Genomic DNA, 14,045 nt, shown 5'->3' with positions numbered 1-14,045 from the left:
CTTGTTGATTCGCATAAGCCAAGGCAAGTAAAAATGCGAAAGGACTACATTTTGTAAGAATAATGTAGAATAAAACCATGATCCAAGTGAACGATTCAATGATAGGAGTGAAGAGGAAATCAAAGCCAAGTATGTAGTTAGTTGAGATAAGGTGGTTAGAATGTAATCCAATAGCTTAGCCTACAAGTCTTGTAATAACATAGCTATATAGACTACCATTGTAATTCATTACTTGAGAATCAAGAAAAGCAATTCCAGTTACTAAACTCTTTCTCTCTCACTCTGATTTTCTGCATTTCTTCAACTAAGTTCTGTCATCGCCGGACGGTCCGGTGCTTCCGCTCAATCTCTAAGCATTCATTTCTCTTCTCTACCCTCTAATTTGCATTTCTCTGTGATAAACTGGGATCGACAGACATAACAATTGCTCAAAAAATTGGTTTCTTCGTTTCTGCCTACCAACTACTCGATCAAAAGCTCCAGTGAAAGATTTCTTCAGACTTATCAAAAATGGTTACTGCCCGCTTAGTTGCAGATTGTACAATCTCCAATCACAAGCCTTCTTTCATCGATGTCTACTTCTATTACAGTGAAACTTGATGACTCCAACTATCTCACTTGGAGTTTCAGATCAAATAACTCTTGGAAAGCTATGGAATTATGGGTTTTATTGATAGTTCAAGAAAATGTCCACCAAGATTTGACAATGATTCAACCACTGAAGGTGTGGAAAAAGATGGCTACTTGGTTTGGAAAATGCATGATCGTGCACTCATGCAGCTGCTTATTGTGACATTTTCTACTACTGTCATCTCTTGCATCATTGGAAGCAAGAGTTCCCTAGAAATGTGGCTGAATCTCACAGAAAGGTCTCTTCAGTAATAAAAGCATTGATTTTCCAGATGAAGACAGAACTCCAGAATATCAAGAAAGGATCTAAATCTGTTTCTGTCTATATGCAGAAGATCAAGGATGCAAGGGACCATCTTGCGGCTGCAGGGGTATTATTTGAAGATGATGATATTATCATACTTGCCTTAAAAAGGTTGCTTGCGGATTTCAATACTTTTCGATGTGTGATCAGTTATTGGCAGAAGAAGCCATTAGCGCTTAATCTTTTGAGTTTGCTTCTTCCTTGTTTGGCAATGATGTCGTTGCTGGTGTTCTATCTAATAAAGGAAAAGCTCTTGTTCTTGATCAAGATTCATCAGGGTCTACTTTTGATCAATCTTTCAAGAACAATAGAGGGGTCAAGTTCTTCTGGTTATAGCTATAGCAATGGCTCCTACAATAATTTCAAGGAACATATCAAAACTATGGTGGTTATAAGGGTAATAATTTCCGAGGCAAATGAAGAGGAAGATCTCAGTACCACTTTGTTCCCACATTCTCATATGGCAATCCTGGCATTCTTGGTACACTAAAACCATGTAAGTCCAACTGTCCTGATCATCATTCTGAAATCCCTACTTGTCAAATGTGCAATAAAAGAGGATATGTTGATGCAGATTGTTATCAAAGACATAACACATCAACCACTGGTTCTCCCATTCAATGCCAAATATGCTGGAAATTTGGACACTCAGCCTTGCAGTTCTATCACAGAAGCAACTTTGCTTATCAAGGGAAACATCCAACAACCAATCTCACTGCTATGCATGCCAACCATCAACCTTATGCACCTCCTGAACAGTTTTGGATTACAAATTCTGGTACCACTTCACACATGACTTTTGAGTTGGCTAACTTGGAACTTGCTACTCCATATCAAGAAAATGATACAATTACCACTGTGAGCGGTGCAAGTTTGCATATTTCTAATGTTGGCACTCCCAGTTACTAGTTCCAAATTATTCACTTGCTTTCAAGAATGTTTTACATGTTCCAAAACTATCTCAGCACTTGTTATCCATTTATCAACTCTGCAAGGATAATAGGTGTAGATTCATTTGTGACGATGGTTTTTTTGGATTCAGGACAAATTCACAGGGAAAATACTCCTCAATGGGTTGTGTAGAGCTGGGTACTATCTATTCCATTCAAAATCCCACAGAAGGTGTCACCTACATCACCCAAATCACACTCATGCTTTCTCGCAAAACCAGTTAATTCAAGCACATGGCATAAACGGCTAGGACACACATTCAATGCAATTACTTTTGCAATTCTTCATCAATCTCAGGTTCCTGCATCACTAGACACATGCTCATCTATTTGTAAACCATGTTTAGAGGGAAAGTTCACCAAACTACCATTTACTTTTTCTGCAACAAAATCCGTACACCCTTTCCTATGAAGGATTTAGATACTATGTAACTTTCATAGATGAATGTACCTGATATACATGGTTTTTTCCATTACATAGTAAATCAAAAGTGTTTGAAAAATTTGTTCAATTTCATGCCTACTTGTGTACACAATTTTTTGCAAAACTTAAAATTTTTCGCAAAACTTAAAATTTTTCAAAGTGATGGTGGAGGTGAATACATAAGCACAAAGTTTCAACAATTCCTATCACAAAATGGTATCTTACATCACAAATCTCGTCCATATACTCCTAAACAAAATGGATTGGCAAAGAGAAAACATAGGCGCACTGTAGAAACAGCAATTACACTTCTTTAAACTGCAAAATTGCCTAGTAATTTATGGTTTCATGCTTGTGGTATTGCAACTTACTTAATAAATACAATGCCCTATGCTACTCTACAAATGCAGTCACCATTTCAAAAACTGTATAATAAAGTTCCTGATATTAAACATCTAAGGATCTTTGGCTGTGCATGTTTTCCACTACTTAAACCATGCAATATATCTAAACTTCAACCCAAAACTACAACTTGTGTTTTTTCTAAGATATACAGGACAATATAAAGGTTTCAGATGTCTAGATATTGCTGCTGATAAACTTTATGTTTCTAGACATGTTTTAGTTGATGAAACCACTTTTCCATACTCAAATCCTTCATTATTTCACAAAAATTGCATCTTCACAATTGCATTCACCAAATATATCAATACCAATCATTTAATTAAAAAATCAAACATTATCACCCTTATCTCATTCATCTCCATCTACAACCACAGAATCATTGAATATGCATTCATTTAGAGCCTTAGATTCCTTGTCTGCATCTAGAGCCTCAGATTCTTTGGAAATAGTTGCATCTAGTGCCACAGAGTTTATTTCTTCACCTATACATGGTTAAAATTCAATACTAATGTCTTGTGAACCTCAAATACATCAGTTGTCACCTACCAACTCTAGTACACAGTATCCCATCCCTGTGGATCTTGATTTCCAACATGAACAACTCACTGTTGTTCTGCCTATTCCTATGAATGTGCATCCTATGCAAACAAGATCCAAGAATGGAGTTTTAAGAAAGAAAGCAATCTCTGCAACTATTACTTCGAAACCAAAAACTTTCAAAGCTCCATTGAAAGTGCAATAATGGCAAGATGCAATGAATGAGGAAATTGCTGCATTACACTCTTAGAAGACATGGTCTTTAGTTCCATTACCACCTGATAAGAATTTAGTTGGGTGCAAGTTGGTATATAAAATAAAGAAAAATGCAGATGGATATGTGGCAAGGTATAAGGCCAGACTTGTGGCCAAGGGGTATAACCAGGACGAAGGTATAGACTACTTGGAAACCTTTAGTCTTGTGGTCAAACCTATAACTATCACATTGATCTTTGCCTTAGTTGCTCAATTCAAGTGGACTCTTAGGCAACTGGATCTAACAAATGCATAACCGCATGGAATTCTCTAGGAAGAAGTCTATATGGAACAACCTCTAAGGTTTGAGAGTTCTACACATCCATCACATTATGTCTGCAAACTTCAAAATTCATTATATGGCTTTAAGCAAGCTCCCAGAGCTTGGAATGAAAGGTTCACAAGTTTTTTACCAGTTTGGGGTTCCAAGCTTCACAAGCTAATCCATCTTTATTCGTTCAACACTCTTCCAAAGGCACTATGCTATTGCTTCTATATGTTGATGATGTGATTCTCACTGGTAGTAGTTCTCAATTGATAACTCAAGTGACTGCAGATCTTATTGTAGAAATTTGAAATGAAGGATTTAGCCACATTGTAGTATTTTCTGGGGTTGAAGATCAATTACACTTCAGAGGGGTTATTTGTGTCACAAGCAAATATATCAATGAGTTGAATGATAAAGTGGATTTACAGGACTCTAAACCATGTACTACATCATGTTTACCTTACAATTGACTAATTAAAGAGATGGGAAACCTTACCATAGGCCTAATCAATACAGGAGTATTATTGGGGCACCCTAGTACCTCACATTTACAAGGCCATACATAACTTTCTTAGTGAATCAAGCTCGTCAGTTCATGCATAATCCCATGGAATCTCATGCCATTGCAATCAACACATCATTAGATACCTTAAAGGCATTTCCACCTATGAAGTTCATTTCAAACCAGGGCCAATGTATCTGCAGTCTTATAGTGATGCCGATTGGGCTGGAGATCCAAATGATATGAGGTTAACCTCAAGTTTTGTTGTGTTTTTGGTTCAAATCCCATTTCTTGGGCATCAAAGAAAAAACATACAGTCTCTAGATCTTCTACAAAAGCAGAATATAGGGCTCTTCAATCACTTCTGTAGAGCTTGCTTGGATTCGACAACTTTTCTGTGATCTATATGTTCCTCTACATTTACCACCAGTGATATATTTATTGAAATTTGAAGGTGTATTTTCTATTATGGAGAAACAAAGTACAATGATAGCTCATATATATGAGCGTGGGAAGAAGAGAAAAACAAGGAACAAAACAAGGAACAAGAAACAATCTTCCTTCCTCAATTTACGCCTAATCACCTAACAACTAAAGCAAGATCAACAATCCCTTGAATTAGTGAGAATGACAGCCATACTCAAGTTGTTAGATAGCACCCCATGCACACACCTATGCTACCTACCGGCTAGGGTAAATGACAGCACCCCATGCACACACCCATGCTACCTATCGGCTAGGGTAAATGACAGAAAGTAGATCTTCTTCCCGATCTTCTTCCAATACTCCCTATCAAGCTAGATCAAACGGGTCGATTGATCCAAGCTTGGATAGGAGGTGATGAAAAATAGCAAATCGTAATCCTTTTGTAAAGATATCTGCAAGTTGATCATGACAACGAATGAAGTGTGTATCAATAACCTTGGATTGCACTTGATTTAGAACATAATGGCAGTCAACCTCAATGTGTTTAGTTCGCTCATGGAAGACATGATTTGATGCTATGTGCATGATAGGATTAAAAGCACACCACAAAGTAGCACACAAATGTCCTATTAATTTTCCTTATTAACAATAAGATTTGTCAATTGTAGCATATGAAAATAAGGGTCTTTCCCGCAGAAGATTGTTTTATCTAACTACTTAAAATGTCACAAAAACTGGGCTACTGTCCCTGCTGGCCAGCCACCAGAAAATAATTAATAGACCGACTTCTACTTATCTAAAGTCTACGAAATTTTATATGCAAACACTAGACAACAGAGCTACACTCACACAAATTTTTGGGATTTTTGGAGTTGATTTCCTATTTAAATTAAATCGAACAAAAACAAAACAGAAACAGATTTTAAATAGTTCACAAATTAAGAAAAACGAGTTAGGAGAATTGCTATCCACCACCAAATAATCATGCAAACATGTTAGGTTTCATTCAAATTCCTTCTATTTCTGGATGAAGATGCTCAAGTTGGCTCAATGTTAGAACTCAACATATTACTCTTTCTTATGTGGTATGTTAAGAGAATGACGTTGTCAACTTAACTTAGTCCCTAACATGCAATCTAGAATGGTGTGTTCATAGATTTAACAAGTAGAAATCGTGTGTTCATAGATTTAACAAGTAGAAATCATTAAGAACGAAAAGAGTTTGAGTCATCACAAGACATCGTAAGTACTAGTGTTGTCTTACTTATCCTAGAAATTGGTTCACATGTTAATTGCAATTAACAAGTACTACTCTAGAACATATGTAGGTCCTCATTCGACAAGGGCAGACACACACATATTCATAGCATTAGAATCCTAGATATGCTTACTAAGTATGCATCCGTAGAAAACACATAAAGAATTCATCAATGAGACAAGTAGTGAACCAATTTTCATCAATTCATAAAAGTAATTCAAACGAAATGTCATAACAAACTTGCAATCATATTCGGGCTTCAAAACATCCCCTAACTACTAAAAATTTAGTTACACAATCCTTAAGTTAAAACAAAAGATAGACATGAGTTTGAAAAAATAGAACTGAGAGAAATCGACTGAGGCCTCCTCTTTTCTTTCTTCCCCAACACTACTTTTAAACCAATTCTTGCTGCATCATTTTCTTCTCCTTAATTCACCCACTAATAGCCATTTAGTGATGACAATAAGTGAGAGGAAATGCTAAAACAATCGTAAATCTTTGGGCAGCCTTTATGCCAATTACTCCCTCTTAATCCTCATCTTTGATTCCATTTCCTCTGATATTTGAATAGCTGTCAGCTGGTTTGTTCTTGATTGCATTAGTTTTGGCTGCTAGTTTTATTGGATTTATTGCTTTCAATGCTTTCTTGTCAGTTACAAACTGCTCAGCCTCTTGGGAACCTTTCAGTGTTAAAACGGCCATAACTTCTTCTAAAAAATGATATTAACAATCCGAAAAATACTCCAGAAAATAGACATCCGTAGTTTTCCAAGCATATTCTGTAATTCATTTTGAGCTGTCCGCAACTTGCTTCCAAAGTCAGCTGACGTGCACAGGCAGTTTTGACGAATTTGTTACTTAAAATTCCACTTGTGCTATTTTTCTTTTCTTTACTAGACAAATCCTACAAAACACAAAAACAAAGTAAATAGCTAAAAAATATAAGGAACTAACTAAGAAAAGACAAGTGAATTTGATGTAAAATATATATAGATATAAGCTTATCAGTGCATTGCAGCTTGATTATCACAGTAGAGAGACATAGGTTGCTGATGGTGAAACCCTAAGTCCAATAACAGAGTTTTGAGCCAAATAAGTTCACAAGCAGTTGAAGCCATAACACGGTATTCTGCTTTTGCACTAGAGCGTGTAACCACGCTTTGTTTCTTACTCTTCCAGGTGACTAGGTTACCTCTTACGAAGGTGCAGAAACTAGTGATAGACTTGTGATCGAGAGTGTTCCCCGCCCAATCTGCATCAGTATATCCTGAGATATGAGTATGATTATTGTTGCACATGAGAATCCTTCTACCAATGGAGCCCTTCAGATATTGAAGCACACGATGAACAATCTTCATTTGATCCATGCTCGGAGCATGCATAAATGGGCTAACAAGACTCATGGCATATGCTATATTAGGGCGAGTGATAGTCAGATAAATGAGTTTGCCGACCAATCTCTGATGGTACTCTATATTGGGAATAAGATCACCGTGAGATTACAGCTTCAAGTTACTATTCAAAGGTGTGCAAGCAGGTTTACAATCTGTCATGTTGGTCTCACGAAGAAGATTAATAACATACTTGGGCTGATTTAGAAAGCAACCCTTGTGAGAGTGTACCATCTCGATCCCTATAAAATATTTAAGAATGCCGAGATCTTTGATAGCAAACTTGTGATTGAGATATTGTTTTAGAGCACTAATCTTTGACATATTATCACCTGTCACAATGAGATCATCAATGTAAATAAGCACCACAAGTTTACCCGATGTGCTTGAACACACAAATAAGGAAGAATCAGCATTACTCCGATAGAAACCAACTCTTTCTAGAACATGACTGAGCTTGGCATACCATGCACGTGGACTTTGCTGGAGACCATAAATGGATTTATGAAGTTTGCACACCATTTCTGGATTGTTTGATTGAGGATGACCTAGAGGCAGTTTCATGAAAACTTCTTCTTCAAGCTTACCATGCAAAAAAGCATTTTTAACATCCATTTGAAAAAGAGGCCATGCATTGTTAATAGCAACAGATAACAGCACGTTCACAATGTTCATCTTTGCCACAGGAGCAAATGTCTCCTTGTAATCCACTCCATAGGTTTGAGCAAATCCTCGAGCAACCAAACGAGCCTTGTTCCTTTCAATCGTGCCATTTGAATGGAACTTGGTCTTGTATACCCAACGACTTCCAACAACCTTCTTTCCTTTGGGAAGTTTCACTATAGTCCAGGTGTTGTTTTCATAAAGAGCTTGAAGCTCTTCTGCCATAGCAGCTTTCCACTCACTGTGTAGATTAGCTTCTTGAAAGCTTTATGGTTCATAAGTTTTAGTAATTGCATTGAGGAATGCAGCAAAAGAGGATGAAACTTTGCTGTAATCAATAGCAGAAGTCAAGGGATACCTGGCATTGTAAGTTACATAATCATGTAACTTGGATGGAAGTTTCCTCTCACGGGGAGGATTTCGACGAACTGTGGGAGATTGAGTTGTTGGCAATTGAGTAGTTTCTTGATTGGAAGGACTACTTGAGGGTTCTAATGAGATAGGTTCTTCAGGGACCACATGTGGAGAATTTTGTAGGTTGCGAGAATCAACCTCATTCAATACCTGGTCCCTTGAAATATCTGTTGTATCCTCTTCACTTGGATATGGTATTGGGAACAAATCAATCAAATTTTCCCCCTTTCTAGAATAGTCCAGAGGTTGAATGAAGTAAGGCATGGTTTCTTCAAATTTCATATCTCTTGAAACAACTATTTTCCTAGTTGTTGGATTGTAACATTGTAACCCTTTTGAGTGGATGAATAGCCTAGGAAAACGCATTTGGTAGCCTTTGGATCTAGTTTGTCACGATTTGGTGCTTGAATGTGAACGAAGCATGTACATCCAAACACTCTCAAATGGGATAGATTGATCTGTCTATCTTTTAATACCTCATAAGGTGATTTAAAATTCAATATCTTGCTAGGTAATCTATTGATGAGATATGCAGCAGTAAGAACACCTTGTGATCAAAAATTTTTAGGCACATTCGAGTGAAACATAAGAGCTCTAGTTTTTTCAAGTGGATCTCTATTCTTCCTTTCTGCTACCCCGTTTTGTTGAGGTGTTCCAACACAACTAGTTTGATGTAATATACCATGTGTGTTTAGATAGTGAGACATATTATGGGACATATTCGGAGCCATTATTTGATCGTAAGACATGAATATTTGAAGAAAATTGTGTGTTTACAAGTCTATGAAAATCTTGAAAAACTTCCAGCACTTCACTTTTACATTTCAAAAGATACAACCAAGTGATCCTTGTGAAATCATCCATAAAATTTACAAAATATTTGTATCCGTCAAAGGACTCTAGGATTGGTCCCTAAACATTGGAATGCACGATTTCAAAAGGATTACTAGCCCTAGACAAGGAGGAAGTGAAAGGTAATCTAGTGAACTTAGAGAAGTGACAAACATCACAGGAACATGTAACTTTGCACAGGTTTGGAAACAAAAAAGACAGAACTTTATCAGAAGGATGTGCAAGTCGTTGGTGCCAAAGTTGTTGTTCTTGAACCAAGCTTGAAGTGACTTGGACAACCTTGGGAATTTGGACATGCTTGGAAAGGTAGTAGAGGCCATTTAAGAAAAAACTTTCACTAATCGTCTTTGTGGTGGTGATATCCTGAAAACCCACAGTTTTTGGGGAGAAAATAGCAAGACAGTTTAATGAGCTTGTGATTTTTCCAACATATAAAAGTTGAAAAGGGAATGAGCGAACATAAAGAGCCTCAGACTCGACATCATTAGAAATCAAATGTGTTTTTCCTCTCCTTACAACCATAGCGCATTTGCCATTACACTTGAGATGGACATGAGAGTTTTTCAGAATTATGCAGATTTGTAGACTTGTTAGTCATATGACCAGTAGCTCCTGAATCTATAATCCAATAATCATGCACATTACCTACTTTGAGAGCAGTTGAGAAGGATTGTAAGATACCTGGATTCTTTTTCAGCCAAAAAACCAGCAAACTGCCTGAGTAAAGCAGCTTTTTTGTTGTCACCTTGACTAGTTAATCTTTCATTGTCTTCATGACCTTTGTTTCTTGTGGAGGAAGGCAGCAAATTCAATGATCAGGTTGGCTGGATTGGAGGTGAACTTCTATGCTTCCTCGGAATGAGTGGTGACAATATGATTTGCCTTGTAGGATGAGTTGTGTGAACCCTTAGGGAAACCCTTGTTGTTGTCCCTCGAAGACTTGGGCCTTAGTTCAGGATGAGAATCCAGCAATGATCTCGTGTATGTCCACCAGTATCATAGTAGCTACATTTCACAATACGTTTCTTTCCCTTGTAGCCCCTCTCTTCACTAGTTCTGTGGCTAGAGAGATATACCCTAGCTTCTGGTATATTTGCCTTTAATTCCACAGTCATGATTTTTCTGCAAGTTTCTTCCCTTTGAATCGTGGCACACACTCTTGAGAAGGAGGGAAGATTAGGATTCATAAAGACATGACTCCTGAGATCTTCGTATTCAGGACTTAAACTCGCAAGAAGTTGAAATATTTTGTCTTCCTCAGCTTTCTTGGTGAGCACGGTAGCGTTAATGGTGTGTGGCCGATAGACATTCAACTCGTTCACATGGTGGTTAACTTCCCAAGGTGTTGCCTAAATGAGTTTCCTTCCTGTTGTAGACTAGCAATATCTTTTTTTAACTGGAACACTCGAGCTACATTATTTTGATTCCCATACATTTCTTTGAGATTTTTCGAAAGAATGTGGGAAGATTCAGCATAGCTGAAAATTTCTGCAATCTTTCAATCCATAGAATTTAGTAGCCATGACATGACCAACTGGTCATTGCACAACTAGTCATTATAATCTGATAAGGACACATCAGGCACTGGAATAACACCATTAACATAACCAAGTTTCGATCGTCCTCCCAAGGCAAGAGTGACTGCTCTCTCCCAAGGAAGATAATTGAACTCATTTAGTAAGACAGAACTGAGATGTTGATTTGGGTTGACTTTAACATCTAAATGAAATGAAGATGGCGCAGCATGCGATCTAACTTCTTCGCCATGCATTGAACTCTCTTCAGCCATGATAGAGAATCAGGAAAAACTCATAGATCTCTCAAGAAACTACTCAAAAGCAGGTCGATTAGGATCACTGCTCTGATACCATATTGAAATTTGAAGGTGTATTTTCTATTATGGAAAAACAAAGTACAAAGATAGCTCATATATATGAGCGTGGGAATAAGAGAAAAACAAGGAACAAGAAACAATCTTCCTTCCTTGATTTATGCCTAATCACCTACTACTAAAGCAAGATCAGCAATCCCTAGAATTAGTGAGAATGACATCCATACTCAAGTTGTTAGACAGCACCCCATGCACACACCCATGCTACCTATTGGCTAGGGTAAATGACAGCACCCCATGCACACACCCATGCTACCTACCAGCTAGGGTAAATGACAGAAAGTAGATCTTCTTCCCGATCTTCCTGATCTTCTTCCAATAATATTGTGATATCATCTCAGTTATTGCCTTATCCACAAATCCTGTATTTCATGCTAAATCAAAAGCATATTGAGATTGACTACCATTTTTGGGGGAAAGAGTCACTCGACGAGACCTTCAACTTCAACATGTTTTTTTCTGCAGAACAATCAGAAGAAATAAGCTTTAACCTGCAGATAATGATGGTAATCCCTACAAGCTTTGTTGAGTAGGTCCGTATACGACTTTGGAGGGTAACATTTAATGTGATACATTAGTTCTTTGAAATCATAGCCTGAATCACTATCTCATCATCACAGTAACGTAGGTCATTATTGGCGCGCACCATTGTTGTGAATATTTAGTCTGTTAATAGATAACAAAACTAAACATAAATTTAAATCTCGCAAGTATACAAATCGGATAAGATAGTATAGTGACAAGTAAGGATTGATCCGAAAGAAACGAGATTAATTTAAGCAAACATAGTAACTCACAACTTAAAAGTACAAACAATGACTTTTTATTTTATTTTCCTTTTATGACTCAATTGAACACTAAAACAATGAAATCAAAATCATGATTCTTAATTAATTATAAGAGCATCTCTACCTATTGGTGGAGGGTAACGGCAATTGGAGGGCAAGGGCAATGAATTTGCCCTCACTATTTACTCTAAACAATAATTGTCCTTGTGTTTTAATTTGAAAGGACTTTTAGTACCTCTACAAAAAGGTTTAAAATCATGTAAAATACTAGCAAGAGTACAAGAAAATCGTAATATAATCGCTCATGCAAGGTCGTTCTCCCCAAGGATTGTTTGACTAATTTGTAAGTAAACTAATTCTTAATTAATTATTTAAAACAGATTTTATCAAAAATTGGAGATTTTAAATTTTAAAATATTAAAGTAACAATAAAAAAATCTGAAAGTTTGCCGAAAACATTAACAAAGCAAGAAAAACGTTTTTAGAAGAAAACAATTATGGGAAAGACAAGGGTTTAGCCGTCACCATTAACCATTCTATGCAATTTTACCAATTACTTGTGAATTTCCACATACATGCTTTGAAGGTTAGGTCTTCTTAATGCATATTTTTCTCATGATATTCAAGTGAAAACGTATATCAAACATACAACTTGTTTGTGATATTCAGATCAAATATAAACATACAAGACTCATTAAGTTTCGTGAAAACCCTTTGAAAAACCATTCAACCCTTAAGAGTGATTTTCGCCTTAAGTGAACTTACAATTACTAATCACAAGAAACCCTCCTCAATTTCAGGGTGATATTCCAACAGAAATTGTATCAAATTACTTGTCTAATTACCCTAATGGTGGCCAATCACTAAGTCAATTAGATAGTTTAAACTCGATGATTAATAATTCAAAATAAGCATGCATCCCTTCACAAGAAAATTAATAAAATCACATATTCATGCTAAGGCTCATGGTCTTGCCCTAGCAAGAGAAATTAGTTACGCATACCATATTAATACGCATACCATATTAAAAACCAAAGAAAATATCATTAAGTAGAAAAATGATTGAAAACACCTTGTAGGTAAAAAGTCTGAAATTCTCCAAAGCTTTGTTCAGTTCTCTCAATGTCGCGTAGAGAACCTTAATGGCTAAATAGCTTTATTTATACTACTACAAATTAAAATCCTTCCTAGAAAAGGTATTCTAAAAACTAGGAAATAAAATGGTAAAAGGATAACTTAAAATCACAATCCAATTCTGACTGGAAAATTTGCCTAGTAGAGAAATAACCATGTTTATGGACCTTCATGGCTCCAAAACACGAATCAAATGAAAGATTAGACCTCCTCTTCAAGTTCCAAGAAGAGCCCAAGCCTAAAATCTATCATCTTCTTGCCCAAAAGTCATAAACATGCTCTGCAACCCAATTTGCCAGCACTGCACATTGGGCATAAATTAATCCACCACGATCAGATGCTATAGGATAAAATTTTGAAATTTTGATAGAACCTTCTCGACAGACTCATAAACCCACTTGAAATCACTAAAAAATTCCACCATTTGATTTATGCTCAAAACAAATTCACACATCCTACATTGAAAATACATAACAAAACATCAAAATCTCACCAAAATATACCAAAAATAGGGAAAAATATATAGTATAAAATCGATTCATCATGCAAGTCCACCTATTTGGAAGGAGGAAGGGCAAGGGCAAGGGTGATTATTATTCACAAACATATTTTTGTATATTTTTAATGTTTTCTTCGTCTTATCCCCACATGTCATTATCGCAATAGATTTTTGTTTATTTTGTAAGTGTTTTGAAGTTTGTAAGATTTTTTAAGTGTGAACTTTCTAAGTTTTTCTTAATTTCTCAAATAATTGCTTTAATATATTTTGGTTATTTTTATGATTTTTTTGATAATTTGCAAGTGTGTCAACTGTGCAAACAGGTGGGAAAGAGGGAAAGCTGGTGATGTGGGAGAGCTGTAAATCGGTTGGGACAATGACATGCAAGAGCTGTTAGGCTTCACGTGGGGCCTCCTTGTCTACTAGGCTTCACTCAGGCGCAAGTCCTTGC

The sequence above is a fragment of the Pyrus communis genome, chromosome 9 (genome assembly GCF_041283825.1).
Source record: "Pyrus communis isolate YQ-2024b chromosome 9, ASM4128382v1, whole genome shotgun sequence".
Lineage (NCBI taxonomy): Eukaryota > Viridiplantae > Streptophyta > Magnoliopsida > Rosales > Rosaceae > Pyrus > Pyrus communis.
Note: the sequence above shows the minus strand (reverse complement) of the source record.